Raw genomic sequence first — 14,267 nt, 5'->3', positions numbered from 1 at the left:
TGTTAGTTTCTGCTGTATAACACAGCGAATCAGCTATAAAATGTTCATGACAGAGCAAGGGGAGGAAATAGGTAAAATACTAAAATGTGATCCCTCCAGCTTGTCAGGCATTAGGGAAGAGACCCAAGATTTTGGAGAAAGGCCCCAATAGGCACCCCTATCTGAATACCCCACCTGAGAAGCTGTTAGTGTATGTCTCATGTGAATGAGTAAAAGACACCCTCTGCAGGTGGACGCTTTTAGCCCACACTCACCCCTGAGTCTGGGGCTCATGTAGGTCACAAATGTGCAACCTTACAGGATGGGGACCCTGTTTCTTACCAGACCATGAGGTTCTCTAGAACAGATGCTATTTTCTTTGGTTCTCTGACATGTACCCAATAAAATTCAGTGTACCTGGAACATAATAGGATCCCAATAAAATTTTGTTTTTTCTCCACTCACAGTGAAACATTTATTGGGTTTCTATTATGTGCCTGGTATCATGCTAGAGGTTGACGGTATGTATTTACATTTTAAACAATTCCAAAAAATGCCTGAGAGAGAGAAGAGTGGAGCTCAAGTATAACGTTTCCTCACAGTATCAGTCATAGGGATCTGTACCTGTTAGAAAAACTATGAATCCTGCCACAAGTGGAACAGCAAAGAACAGCATGTCCTACAGTAGGTCTGAGGGTATAATAGCATACTAAATTCCATTGTTATTTATAATAACAAATGTTTTTTGTTTTACTTTTTAGTTTCTAATTTCTTCTTTTTTAATGTATTGGAGTATAATTGCTTTACAATGGTGTGTTAGTTTCTGCTTTATAACAAAGTGAATCAGTTATACATATACATATGTTCCCATATCCCCTCCCTCTTGCGTCTCCCTCCCTCCCACCCTCCCTATCCCACCCCTCTAGGTGGTCACAAACCACCTAGCTGATCTCCCTGTGCTATGCGGCTGCTTCCCACTAGCTATGTATTTTACGTTTGGTAGTGTATATATGTCCATGCCACGCTCTCACTTTGTCACGGCTTACCTTTCCCCCTCCCCATATCCTGAAGTCCATGCTCTAGTAGGTCTGTGTCTTTATTCCCGTCTTACCCCTAGGTTCTTCATGACCTTTTTTTTTTTTCTTAGATTCCATATATATGTGTTAGCATACGGTATTTTTCTCTTTCTGACTTACTTCACTCTGTATGACACTCTAGGTCCATCCACCTCACTACAAACAACTCAATTTCGTTTCTTTTTATGGCTGAGTAATATTCCATTGTATATATGTGCCACATCTTCTTTATCCATTCATCTGTTGATGGACACTTAGGTTGCTTCCATGTCCTGGCTATTGTAAATAGAGCTGCAGTGAACATTTTGGTACATGACTCTTTTTGAATTATGGTTTTCTCAGGGTATATGCCCAGCAGTGGGATTGCTGGCTCGTATGGTAGTTCTATTTGTAGTTTTATAAGGAACCTCCATAATGTTCTCCATAGTGGTTGTATCAATTTACATTCCCACCAACAGTGCAAGAGGGTTCCTTTTCTCCACACCCTCTCCAGCATTTATTGTTTGTAGATTTTTTGATGATGGCCATTCTGACTGGTGTGAGGTGATACCTCATTGTAGTTTTGATTTGCATTTCTATGAGCATAGTATCTGTTATGGATCGGAATTAGTGGAACATAAAAGTGTTCATATTTTCCCACATAACATTCCAGATTATCAATCTTTGCTAACAAACAAGGTGATAAAGGCTATTGGGGTTTTTCATACCTTTTCTATGAAGTGTCTATTTTTAGGGGGATTATTATCTTTGGCCACCAGATGGCAGCATTTGAACAATAAAGTCTTAATTTGTCCTTTTTTTTGCAGCGGGGGGAGGGGGAAGAAGTTTTATGTAACTCTTTTATATTTTAGAATCAGTGTTTTAAAATAAAATATAGAGGGGTTTTAAAAATAAGGTTTATGTGTGTTTAACTGATCTCCTAATTAAGATAGAAGTTTGACAGAAAACCAGGGTGTAGGTAAGAATATAAAACACACATGATTGATAGAGGAGGTCATTTGGCTTGGAGATTAAATAGACTCTAAAATTGGTTAGAGCCATGGTTGAGGTCTGATTCTGGCACTTAACAGTGGAGGGTCTTGGACATGTCAAGTGCATGGTAGGCATTGAAAAATATGCTATCTCGTTTCCTCCCATTTCTTAAGCTGACCCCAAGGTTAGTAACTCTTGTTCCCATCACAGGTATACCCGGAAGCAGCACTGGGAACAGACATTTCTGCTGGGCATGTCTTTGAAAAGTGGCATCATTTTTACATTGACTTAATTGTTAATTCTCTGGTGGTTCGATATTAGAGGAAGTACTGTCAAAGTGAGATGGTGATCCACAGAGAAGGTAAAGGGCTGTGTGTGCATTTTTCATGGGCCAGTTTCCCCCAAAGCCTCTTTCTGATAAAATAACCTAGCTTCACCTCTGTCCTCCAGCTCTTTCAATGCTTCTCTCTTCTAAACAGGCAGAATAAGCCCCAACCTCAGATAATACCAGAATATTAGAGCTGGAAAGAACTTTACAAACCAAAGCTCCTGACAGTTTGAAGGAGTCACACAGGTTCTGAGAGGTGAAAACTATGGAGTCTCTCACCGTACATACATTTTCATACACATCAATTATCTATCGATTTCTTAGGGCAGAGGTTCTCAGCTGTTGTGCGTGTGTGTGTGTATGTACATCCCTTTGACCCTGATTATTTTGAACCATCTGGTAGGGCATTTTTCCAAACCACATACAGAAATTAACTCTGCTATCAATGGGAAAACATCTAATACTGTGTTTTGCGGGCAGACAAATGTTTAAACTCTTGCCTCAAGAGTCTGTTAAAGTTCTTTAGTCTATTAGCCTCTGATATCCCATTGAGTCATCTGGGACACAGAAGTGATTGTTTCAACATGAGTGACAAAGTTAAGTCTTTATTAAACACCAAGAACGCTTATATTCCCAAACTCATGGTGGGAGAATATATACTAAAATGTTAATTAGTGGTTTTTTCTGGATTGTGAGAATGTGGGTAACATAAATTTCATTATGTTATGAATATTTCTAATTAGCTACAGTGAATATGTTTTTGGGAATGTGAGAAAAACCAAGTTTTATTTAAAAAAAGTAATAGGTCACAAGGGAATGCAATCAACATTCAATTAATTTATATTAATAACTGATAAAACCAAAAATGGCTAGTAATTTTAACAAGTCATATCACTTCTCCAGTCCTCTATAGATGGAAAGACATCCTGCAAGTCCAAATTCCAAGCCTTTAACAGGTCCAGTTGGGCCTGAGAATGACACAGATGAAGGTAATTCATGTTCTGGATGATTTCCCTATCACTAGATTAGAAGACTAGATTTTCTCTGTTTGCCCACAACCTCAATCTCTGTTTCTTTTACATAGATATCAACTACATTTTGTTCAAAATTGTTGTACACAGCAACTTCCTATTTGTATTTACAAATGTCTTTCAGCAGCCATTGAAGTCCCATGATTTCCCTTGTGTTATGTTGATGTGGCATGTTATATTAGGTTTCCAAATATTGAACCATCCTTGAGTTCTGGGAATGAACCCTCTTGGTTCCTGAGGGCTACTTTTTCAGTGTTCACTTAGACTCCAGGAAACATTTTTGATGGGGTGGGACAGGGAGGTAAAGTTTTTAGGTTAGTTCATGTGTGAGTGCTTTGTGGCCTGGAAGCCAAACTTCAGACATAAAGATCAGGAGAAGTGGAGGAGCAAATAGGACCTGAAAATCAGGAGGAGAATGGTCAGGACTTTGGCTTCAGTTATCCTTTGTGGTAGAGAATTCAAGTAATGAGAGAAGTGGAGAGGCAACAAAAAGAAGTCAGAGAAGCTAAACCAAACTACACAGTGAAAAGGGAGGAAGAGAAAGAATATACAGGAGGTGAACATTTGGAGAAGACCTTGAGTCATTTGGGAAGTGGGAACTTTTTTGAGTGTTTGGGAGAATTAGGGAAGGGAGGAGGAGATTTTGGAGAAGGGTTACTCTCCCTAATGTGACCTGGATCCCCTTTAATAATTTTTGAGAGTTGAAAGCAAAGATTATATACGTCATCTTTTTTGGGGGGGAAATTTTGATTTCTGTTATTTTCTTTCCATTTCTCATATCTTGCATTTTGTGTTTCTTCCTTTTTTCTTGATCGCATTTGCTGAATGTTTGCTTATATTATAAAGTGATATTTTTCAGAAAAGTAGTTCTTGCGTTTGTTAGTTACTTTCATGATTGAACTTTTTAAATAATGAAAATATTTACTGCTATGAATTGATTGCTGGATTGGATCTGAGACTTAGGATTGGATCTGAGACTTACGGAGACTGCCTTGGCTGTTGATAACAAGGAAATATTTAATCTAATTTTAAGACCTGAACCATCAGATTTCCTTGTGTCCATTGAGAAGGCATATGTTCAAGATGCTAAAGTGGAAGTGGTACGTTTATCCCTAGAATTTGTTCCTTGTACATGTCACATTTCTTATGAGTATTTTCTTATAAATGAGTAGTTGTATTCGGGTGCTCTCATCTCCTTTCTCCTTACCTGTATCACAGCAACGAAACAATATGACCTAGGCAAGGATCTGCCATTAGTCTTTTATACTTTACTGTGATTCTAAACCCCAGTATTCTCTCCTTCAGATAGGAATTTGCATTTCAGTTCTATTTGTACAACAAAAAATTTTGTCCCCAGTTAAAGGATTTTTAATTTTAATGAAGTGCAACTTATTATTCATCCCCCCCCACTCCCCCTGCCCCAACTCCTGTTGTAAAGTCATCATCAAACCCATTGTCACCTAGATTTTCTCCCATGTTATCTTCCTGGAGTTTTAGTTTTGTATCTTATATTTAGGTCTATGATCCAGTTTGATTTAATTTTTGTGACAGGTGTAAGGTCTGTGTCTAGATTCATTTTTTTTTTTTTTTTTTGGTGACTGTCCTGTTACAAGAATTTTTTTAAAATTATTTATTTATTTATTTATATTTTGGCTGCATTGGGTCTGTTGCTGCGCATGGCTTTCTCTAGTTGCGGTGAGCGGGGGCTACTCTTCCTTGCGGTGCGTGGGCTTCTCATTGTGATGGCTTCTCTTGTTGTGGAGCTTGGGCTCTAGGCGTGTGGGCTTCAGTGGTTGTGGCATGCAGGCTCAGTAGTTGTGGCACGTGGGCTCTAGAGTGCAGGCTCAGTAGTTGTGGTGCACGGGCTTAGTTGCTCCGCGGCATGTGGGATCTTCCCGGACCAGGGCTCGAACCCGTGTCCCCTGCATTGGCAGGTGGATTCTTAACCACTGCACCACCAGGGAAGCCCCTGTTAAAAGGTTTAAAGCATTATCTGATGGGGAAATTTTTTAATATAAAATAAGCATCTCTTTCCTCCCCTCCCAATGTCCCACTTCTCTGATAATGAGAATCTATAATTAGAAGAAATTTCAAGGGAAAAGAATACAACTGCTAGCAGCAAGCCATGTAAATTAGGGAGACTAGAGTGAGAAACCTCCACTCCCCCTCCAGCTGTTTGTTTTTCTTCCTCTGACAGTTGGTGGGGGTGGGGTTTGGAAGCCACTGCCTTCCTGGGCTCAGTGTGCACAAACATTTCTAACTCCAGCATAACCTTCAGCAGAGGCCCCTCACCTCTTGCCTGTGCCTGTCTGCCAGTTCACAGGTGCCATAGAATGGAAGCAGTGTTCAGAAAACCACGCATTTGCCTCCGTATCACTGTCCCAAGCTCACTTCAAGATTTTGGGGAAAATGAGCAAGGGCAGCCACCACCCATGTTAAGTGTAAAAAGTCAGTCCTTTGTAGAAGGCATGATTGAATTGTCACAATTTGGAAAGAACTTGTCACAGTGTGTGATCTGCCCAGAGGCACTCTCCAAAACACCGCAAAATCCTCCAGGAATCCTTTTTGAAACTCCAGTTTGCCAGGCTGACCTGCTGAGCATACTGTTCTGTAAAGGCAGAGCTTGTTTTCCAGTTACTGGTGGTGGGAGGAATACCAGAGTGGAGTCTACTTTTTGAGAAAGAGATGACAACTCATTTGTGAAAGGGAGATGGGCATAGGGAGCGTTAGGCTGCCCAGGTGTGTGGGAGAGCAGTGAGGACAGGCATGTCTTTGGGGACAAAAGGAATTCTCAAGCTGGGTTTGCCCTGAGAAATAGAAACTGGTCTCTTCAAGATAAGATTTTTCCCCTCCTCTGGGGCCTGGAAATATGGTCTGCTGGGTATAGAGGGAGGCACTAAATAAACAGCACTGAGGCTCCCTTTGTGACAGTCACCAACCTTGGTAACAATGCCATAAGGTAGGTGGGTTCAGTTTCACTTTGCTTGAGGAATTTAGTTTCAATTTGCTTGAGTGGTTCTGGGAATTCCCTGGCAGTCCAGTGGTTAGGACGCTGTGCTTTCACTACTGTGGCCTGGGTTTAATCTCTTGTCGGGAGGAACTAAGATCTCGCAAGCCGTGCAGCGCAGCCAAAAAACAAAACAAGAAAAAAACTCAGAATGGCTCTGTCCCAGACCAAGGTAGTGGGTGGAGAATAGGGAATTAGAAGCTAGAACTCTTCCCAGGTGCCTCCTTGCGTATTCACACAGAACATCTCCCTTAAACCGGTTACTGAGCTGTAACGTTCAGTCAAAGTATGTTAGAAGGCAAGTTGAGAATGACCAAGCCTGGCTGAGCTGAAGGCAATGAGTGTGAAGGCTGGGCCATCTTATTTGAACAACCTGACTTCTTCCCTCAGTCCCCTTCATAAAAGCATGTGCTTCCCATCTCCATCCTTCCCTTCTAACCCTGTGAACAGAGAAAGGTGAAAGTATAGCTGAAAAATGACTTACTCCAGTAAAACCTCTGCTGCTATTGAGCAAGGGGAGGTGGAAAGGGCAGAGTAGAGAGACCCAGCATGTTTGGCTGTTTGGATCCTCCCTGCTCTGGCTGGCTTTTCGGAGTCTCAGTTTCCTTTATGGTAAAATCAGGTGTTAAAACAGTGAGAAGTAAGTGAAATAAAGTATCTAAAATGTCCAGTACAGGGCCTGGCCCCGTGGATTTAAATTTCCTTTTCTTCCCCCCAGCGACGAGGTGGAATGGACGGGCCTGCCTGGAAGTAGGTACCAGGCAGATGTGGACCAAGTCCCCCAGGAGGGGGCGGAGGAGAGTGGGCGGGGTAGGGGCCCGGGGCTGCGCCTCAGCCCATGTGAAGCTCTTGCCCACTTCCTCCCTCCCCTCTCCTCCCATGGAGATGGGCTGAGATAGCAGAGCCACGTCTTTGCACTGAGTGGGGGGAAGGAGCCGAGCCAAGATCCTCACCATGAGAACGCCCCTGGGGCTCTGAGGCATCCTTGGCTTGTTGGTGTAGGCCAGAGGCTGCCCATAGGGGCTCAAGCCAGAGGAGGTGGGGAACGGAGGACACCGTGACCAGGAGGGAGTCCTGGGTCCCAGATGGCTGGGGTTAGAGGAGGTTAAGCCCCAAGCCCTCCCCCAGGCTCCTGCTGGAGACTTTGAGGTCCCCTCACCCCCTTGCCAGGGTTTGGTGTTGGGGACGACCTGGGGCAGGAGTTGCCAGGGTGGTGGTAGTGGTGGTAGTGTGGGCACCTCCCTGGGGTTTGGAGTCATGGAGGGCTCAGAGAGGTCTTCTCAGAGAGCAGGAGCTGCTTGCTCATCGCAGGGACCCGGGCTTTGCAAGATCTGGACAACGAAGACTACACCTGCTGGCCGCTGCTCCGCCTGGATGGACCAGGGCATCATGCTGGACTGCAGGGAGTGAGTGCAGCTTGCTGGGAAACCCACCAGGGCTGGACTTGGATGACCAAACGCTGGGCAGTGAGGAAGGGGCCCCATAATATCCTCGGCGCTCCAGGGCCGCCAGTCTAAAAGTGATTTTAACATCACCTCTTGGCAAAATACCTGTACCTTTTCTATCCTCAATGACCAGTACTGATTTTTCTTAGTCTCTTGTGTTAACCAAAACAACCCACATCCTAGTCGCTGGGTTCAAATGCCAGATCTACCACTTAGCAGCTGTGTGACACTGGCAAGTTGTTTAACTTCTCTGATCCTCAGATTTCTCACCTGTAAAATAGAGACACAGTAGGTCTACCTTGTAGGATTGCTGTAAAATAATGACAGTTAAACACTTGGTACATGGTCACTAAATAACTATGATGATTATGGCAAATAGTTGTCTTCTAAGGAAACTTTCTTGTAGATTTGGTCTAATCTATTCATTGGAATTCTTGGTTTCTTTTCTGATGTAAGGAACTATACAACATGCAGGTTCTCTCTGCTCTCCTGCCCTTTCCACCTCCCTTGCTCAGTGGCAGCCGGCTTAGGTGAGCAGGTTAAGAAAAGATTCATTTTGGTAGATGCCAAATATATCTTAGGACCAAGTAAACATTCTTGACAAAAGAAGTCACTTTTAATTCAAAAGAATTTTGAGAAAGGAAATAATTTAGCTCCTCCTCCAAAGATAGGAGCTAGCAGGGTAGTTTCTATATTAATTAATAAACTTTTATGTTTTTAAAGTGGAAAAATAATCTGACACATGACAATTTTAGGTGAATTCACTTCACAATTGTTTGGAGCAACAGTCAACTTCAAGATTAAACTTTCACTCACTTGGCCAGGTACAGATTAACACTCCAACTCATTTGTGGTGACTAAGGAAAGTAAACATTTTGTATAATTGTAAACACCTATCATTATCATGGTATCCACCTTCTGGGTCCTTTCCTCCTGTTTTCTGTGTATTCTATCCCTACAAAACCTGTGAGGTTTTAAACCAATGTGACTAATAGCAAGGACAGTCAACAGGGCATCCTCTCTCCTTCTGTGGCTCATTTTTTCCTGGATGGGGCTACTCTATACACATAATATAATTGTGTTTTTCACCTTATCTACTCCTTTAAAATCTGAGGAGGACTTATCAAAATGAAAAGCAAAAGACCTTTGAAGATGAATGATGCAGGCAGATACTTTGGACTTTGTACTGTAATTAAAATTGTTTCTGAATTGCTTTTTAGTTTCTCATCACTGTATTCATATGGCTTCTGTTTCTTGAGAGAAAAAGCTAATTTTTGTCTTTTTAACAGAATTACCTAATTGCACAGTCCTTTTCAACTGTACAAAAGCCCACATTAACAATAAGCCAAGGGAAATAATTATGACTCGCAGACTGGGAAGAGGTAAATGATCTGATATGAATTTCTTGTGCTTGAGGAATTTAATTTGACATCAACAGAAAGAGCATTTTTCTGAAGAAAAAAATCTTCTAACTTAATTCACAGTGTACTTAGCTATAGACAGTTCTATTGACAGAATTTGTTTAATATTTTTCTGATTCATTTGATGCTTAACAAAGGGCTTTAGCTCTTGCCTCTCAATTCATTGTTGTATGGTTGTTTAATCTTAATTTTTATTGACTGGTGGGATATATAAAATAATGATAGTGAGAGATTTTAGTATGTATATATCAAAATTGGACATCTCCAGGAGGCAAATAATAAGTAAGGATATAAAGGAATTGAATGCTACAATAAGTAAATGTGTGTGTGTGTGTGTGCGCGTGCGTGAACACGTGAGCACCCAGGTGTGCACTCATGTATAGAGGAGAAAGACTCACATCCTTTGAATAGAGAAAAGATATACTCCCCCCATATGTTCATGGAACATTTAAAATAGTTGATCCCGTATTTGACAACAAAGAAAATTTTGATACATCTTTGTGGTGTTTCATTTTGTGCAACAATCGTGTATTACATTTATAATGCAAAAAAAACACCAAAATAAAAACAAAATTAAAAAAATGTGTTTGTTCTATTTCTAATGTCTAGAACAATGTTTGGCACATATTAGGTACTCAATAAATGTTGGCTGCATAAATAAGCAAATGGCTTTTAACATTCGTTGAATACCTACTATGTACTAGGCACCAAATATCAGGCATTGCCTTTTGGCTGTGTGGCCTAAAGCCATTTGAGTTAAAAGGATTTGGGTATATCACAGAACAAACCATGTGCACTCAAACATAACTAAAAGATCACAAGTCTGCAGTTATTCCTTTAGCCCACACCAGGGGCTCTATTTGTTCTCCAACTGCATCTGCTGAGGTGGTTTACTTTCTATCTTTGATATACAGGTATACATTTCCCACACTTCATGTAATAATTTTACAGAGTGAGGGAGGTGTGATAAGGGCATATGGAGTAGGGAAAGCTCTCTGATACTGAAGATGCTGACTGCATTAGGTAACTCTGACATCCTCTCCAGCTTTACCAAGAATAATTCTTTCATCTCCAGTCACACTGGCTATGTTATCTGTTTACTTATGATCATTTTTTGTTATCTGGAAATAGGTTCTTTTTTCTTTCATTTAAAAATGCTTCTTTTCAAAATATTGGCTTAGTTGAACGGGCTGAGTTTCTGCTGTAATTGCTGACTTAATTAATTGTAATAGGCACCCCCTACTGAAGTACTGCTCACCATAACAAGAACTTTTTTTTTTTTTCCGATACGCGGGCCTCTCACTGTTGTGGCCTCTCCCGTTGCGGAGCACAGGCTCCGGACGCGCAGGCTCAGCGGCCATGGCTCACGGGCCCAGCCACTCTGCGGCATGTGGGATCTTCCCGGACCTGGGCACGAACCCGTGTCCCCTGCATCGGCAGGCGGACTCTCAACCATTGCACCACCAGGAAAGCCCCAACAAGCACTTATTTTTGAAGACATTTTCAATCAAGGAAAATGTAGAGCCCGTAACTGGATTAGGCTATTCACTGTTTTTTTATTAGACGTTTGCTTACAGTTTGGAAATGTTTGCTGCCCATAAGCAAAATTAGCATCAGTATTAAAGGTAGTACCTTTTTCTACCCAATAATGTGTTGTGCATCTTCTTTAATAGTAGGCAGAATAGTAGGGTGTCTGTGTGTTTTTTCTCTTTTTTGTTTTTTAAAAATGATCAGTTATTGAGAGCTTGGTATGTGTTGGGCACTGAACAAAGCTCTTTAAGTAAATTATTTTAATCCTCACAACAATCTTATTAATTAGGTGTGACGAAGAAACCAAGGCTAAGTGAAGATAAATAATAAAACTAATGACAGAAATTCTCTCTGGCTTCAAAGCCCATGCTTTTAACCACTGTGCTATGCTTCTCCTGTCTATTGCACGGTCATATTCTGGAACTTGCCTTCTTCTAGAACACCTCCATTTTAGAAGACTCAAGTAAAACTCAAGTATCCTGATCCCAGCCCTCAGTTTTTTCATAGTTTCATTTCTACTATCTCTGTTTTTCAGCATCAAGATTTCCAGTCCCTTGCTCTTTCCACTTCCTCCCAGTTTATCGGTCCCATCTTGGGCTTTGTTTCTTCTCCATGAACCCTCATGTTTGATCACCTAAAATATTCTCCCACAAATACCCCTTTTATTTTTATCCTACTGCTCATCCCACTCTACTGTATCCCAACCCTGGATCAGTGCCCCAATTTGCTTCCTTTACTCCTATCTTCAGATTAGTTAATCAATGTTGGAAAAAAATATCAGTAGATCTTGCAATAAACCTTGCAGATTGGCACCCCCCCACATCTATGGCCTTGAACCCTTGTTGGGCTCTCAGCACTCTCCTTTCTTTCTGTTGATTGGCTGTTGTCAGGTTCCTCCTTCATTGTCTTCAATAAATATTCGATGTCACTACCACTGTCCTTAAGTTCTCACTTACCTTACTCTTAGCTGACTATGTTTTCTCCTACTTGATCAAAAAACTGAGGCCAGTAAGAATTATCTTGCTCACTTTCCATCCCCCTCACTACCGCTCGTCTACATGCATACAATTCCTGACTTCTTTCCACAGGATAAGGGGATCCCTCTTCCTGTTCAAATCCAACTCCTCACCTTGACCTCAGGTCTAAGATGGAAGCATCTGCACTCTGGGCAGTAGGATGTAAAGTCAAGGACCCAAACATACTGTTTCTTAAGAAAATTCCTGGACCCTCCTTCATGACCCTTCTCTATAACTCCATGGCCAGCATTCATTCACATGCCATAGGTGACTAAGCTCTAGGGAGGTTGTGAAATATAATCTTTATTTTGTGTAACTACACGCCTAATTAAATAATAAAATTTTATTATTATAGAAGCAGCATAGAATGAGAATTGGAGATATTGAACAGTCTCTGTCAATGTTCCTTTGCACGTGAAAAAAATTGGGTTACCTCTCTTTTTGTTCTTGACATGTTACTTATTTTGCAAATACTTAACAAATTTAGACCTTTTAACTTTGTTTATGGTGTCTCTCATCATACAGAGGTTTAAAATTATGTAGCCAAATCAGGCATTCTTTTTTTTCTTCATTGTTTCTAAATTTTATATTTTGCATAAGTAGGCCTTCCTCATCCATATGTTCTCATATTTTCTTTTGGTACTTTTATACTTTTGTTTTTGACTTTAGGTCTTTATTACATTGGCATTTATTTTGTGGTATAGTGTGGGTAGGGATCCATGTTTATTTTTTCAATTTTTAGCTAAATACTACAACTCACTTATTAAACAAGGCTTCATTTCTTATTCACTTGAAATGCCACATTTATGATGAGCTAAATTTTAATACACACGTGAGTCTATTATGGACTCCCTATTCCACTACTCTTGAGCTGTTTGTTACTAAACTCATACCACAATTTTCATTAATATTATTTTGTAGAATTTCTTTATTCTTCCTTCTTTTTCTTCTCCTTTTCCTCCCCACTTCTCCTCTGTTCTCTTCCCTACTACCATTTCATCTAGCCAAGCTTGTATGAGGCTTCTGTGAAGCTGAGGCAAACTGACACAGTATCCAGCTTTATTTCCTTAACCATGGAATCTTTGTCCCTTCCCTACTCATCACTCCCCCATTCTTTGTTGCCCATCATTACCCCTCCTAGGTCTTGCTGAGGTTGGAAGGATTGTGGCTTGAGGTTAAGGCTTGTTCTTTACACTTCCTCTTTCTGATCCTTTGGACCCAGTGTCTGTGTAGAATCTATTTCTCTTTACTGCTGGATTTAAAAACTTTCTCTAAGTTCTCTGAAGATGTGAAAACATCACTTGACCCCAGTATATGTGGATTCACCTCTTCCTTTATTTCCTCATTTATTTTCTTTGACTGAGACTCTTCTCTGAATTAGTGAGACGTTGAATCTCAGAGTCATGTAGCACATGAATGAGTTTTACATAATGCTCAGTGGTCCCATATGGCCGTATGGCCTTGGAAACAGTTTGGTACTCAAAGTTTGTCTGAACTTGTTCTGGGTGCAGATAATATGGAAGTGCTCATGTTTGTCTCAGAATGATGAGAAATAGGCATGCCTCTCCCTAGGGCTCTCCCTCCTGGGGCTCTGTGCACTACTTTGCTGCCACCAACCTTGACTTTCTCTATGGTCATGGCTTGTTTGACCAGTGTTCTTCTTCAACATTTTATTGATTCTTTAAAAAAAACCCCAAAACAAAACAAAACAAACCCCAAAAACAAAAGGGACTCCCCTGGCAGTCCAGTTGTTAAGCAAGTTCATTCCCTGGTTGGGGAACTAAGATCCCATGTGCCTGGTGGCACAGCCAAAAATACCCAACATTTTATTGGCTCTTATACAGTTACTCTTCCAGATGAACTTTCTCTCCAACTAGTCAGATTTTATTAAAAAATCTCATTAGGCTTTTGACTTTGATGGTTTTTAATTTATCATTTAATGGGAGGCATATTAACCATGTTAACCATATTGGATCATCAGAACAGATTCTGATGACAGGAGCTGGGGCTCTAGTGGATATTATGAGTGTGTGTGTATGTTTATAGAATGCTGGTGGTGGTGGAAGATAAAACACGGAAGGCTTTCCTTTATAGTGTGATTTCAATAGGAATTTTAGAGGAAAAAGTAAATTTACTCTGTTAGCTCTGATGAATTTTATGAGATAAAACAATCTATATGTAAAAAGGAGTCAAGGCCGAATAAGCCAATACAGTTTGATTTACATCAAAGTGCTAATATATTATAAAGTCACTGAATGCACATTGAAGAGTTGCCATAGTAATAGTGATTTTCATGAAATGATTTTGGATACTAGATTCTTGAGTGATGGCATTCCTTGTTATTTGCTTCAAGGCATCTTTAGCTCTCTGTCCTTCTCTCTCGTCTCCTTTGAGGATAAACACAGGAAAGGGACCAGTACCTGGTACAATTCTTTGATTTCAATTATTTGATTTAAAATTTG

General features: G+C 40.7%; 1 protein-coding gene across 4 annotated transcripts in view; it reads left to right on the top strand.

The window, feature by feature from the left end:
• The window catches only part of APTX (aprataxin), an 81,525-nt gene that overhangs the window by 47,924 nt on the left and 19,334 nt on the right, over positions 1-14,267 (top strand). Inside the window, exons 9-10 of one of the 4 annotated variants that reach the window (XR_009519907.1) lie at positions 2,238-2,388; positions 3,259-4,118. The exons of 2 other annotated variants lie outside the window; for them this stretch is intronic. The gene's annotated coding sequence lies outside the window, so the exon portion shown is untranslated. Of the gene's footprint in view, positions 1-2,237; positions 2,577-3,258; positions 4,119-14,267 lie in introns of those variants that run through there. One more of the 4 variants, XM_060014878.1, reaches the window with a different exon arrangement.

Source organism: Delphinus delphis, chromosome 6, assembly GCF_949987515.2.
Source record: "Delphinus delphis chromosome 6, mDelDel1.2, whole genome shotgun sequence".
Classification (NCBI taxonomy): domain Eukaryota; kingdom Metazoa; phylum Chordata; class Mammalia; order Artiodactyla; family Delphinidae; genus Delphinus; species Delphinus delphis.
Note: the sequence above shows the minus strand (reverse complement) of the source record. Positions and strands in the feature narration are given on the sequence as shown.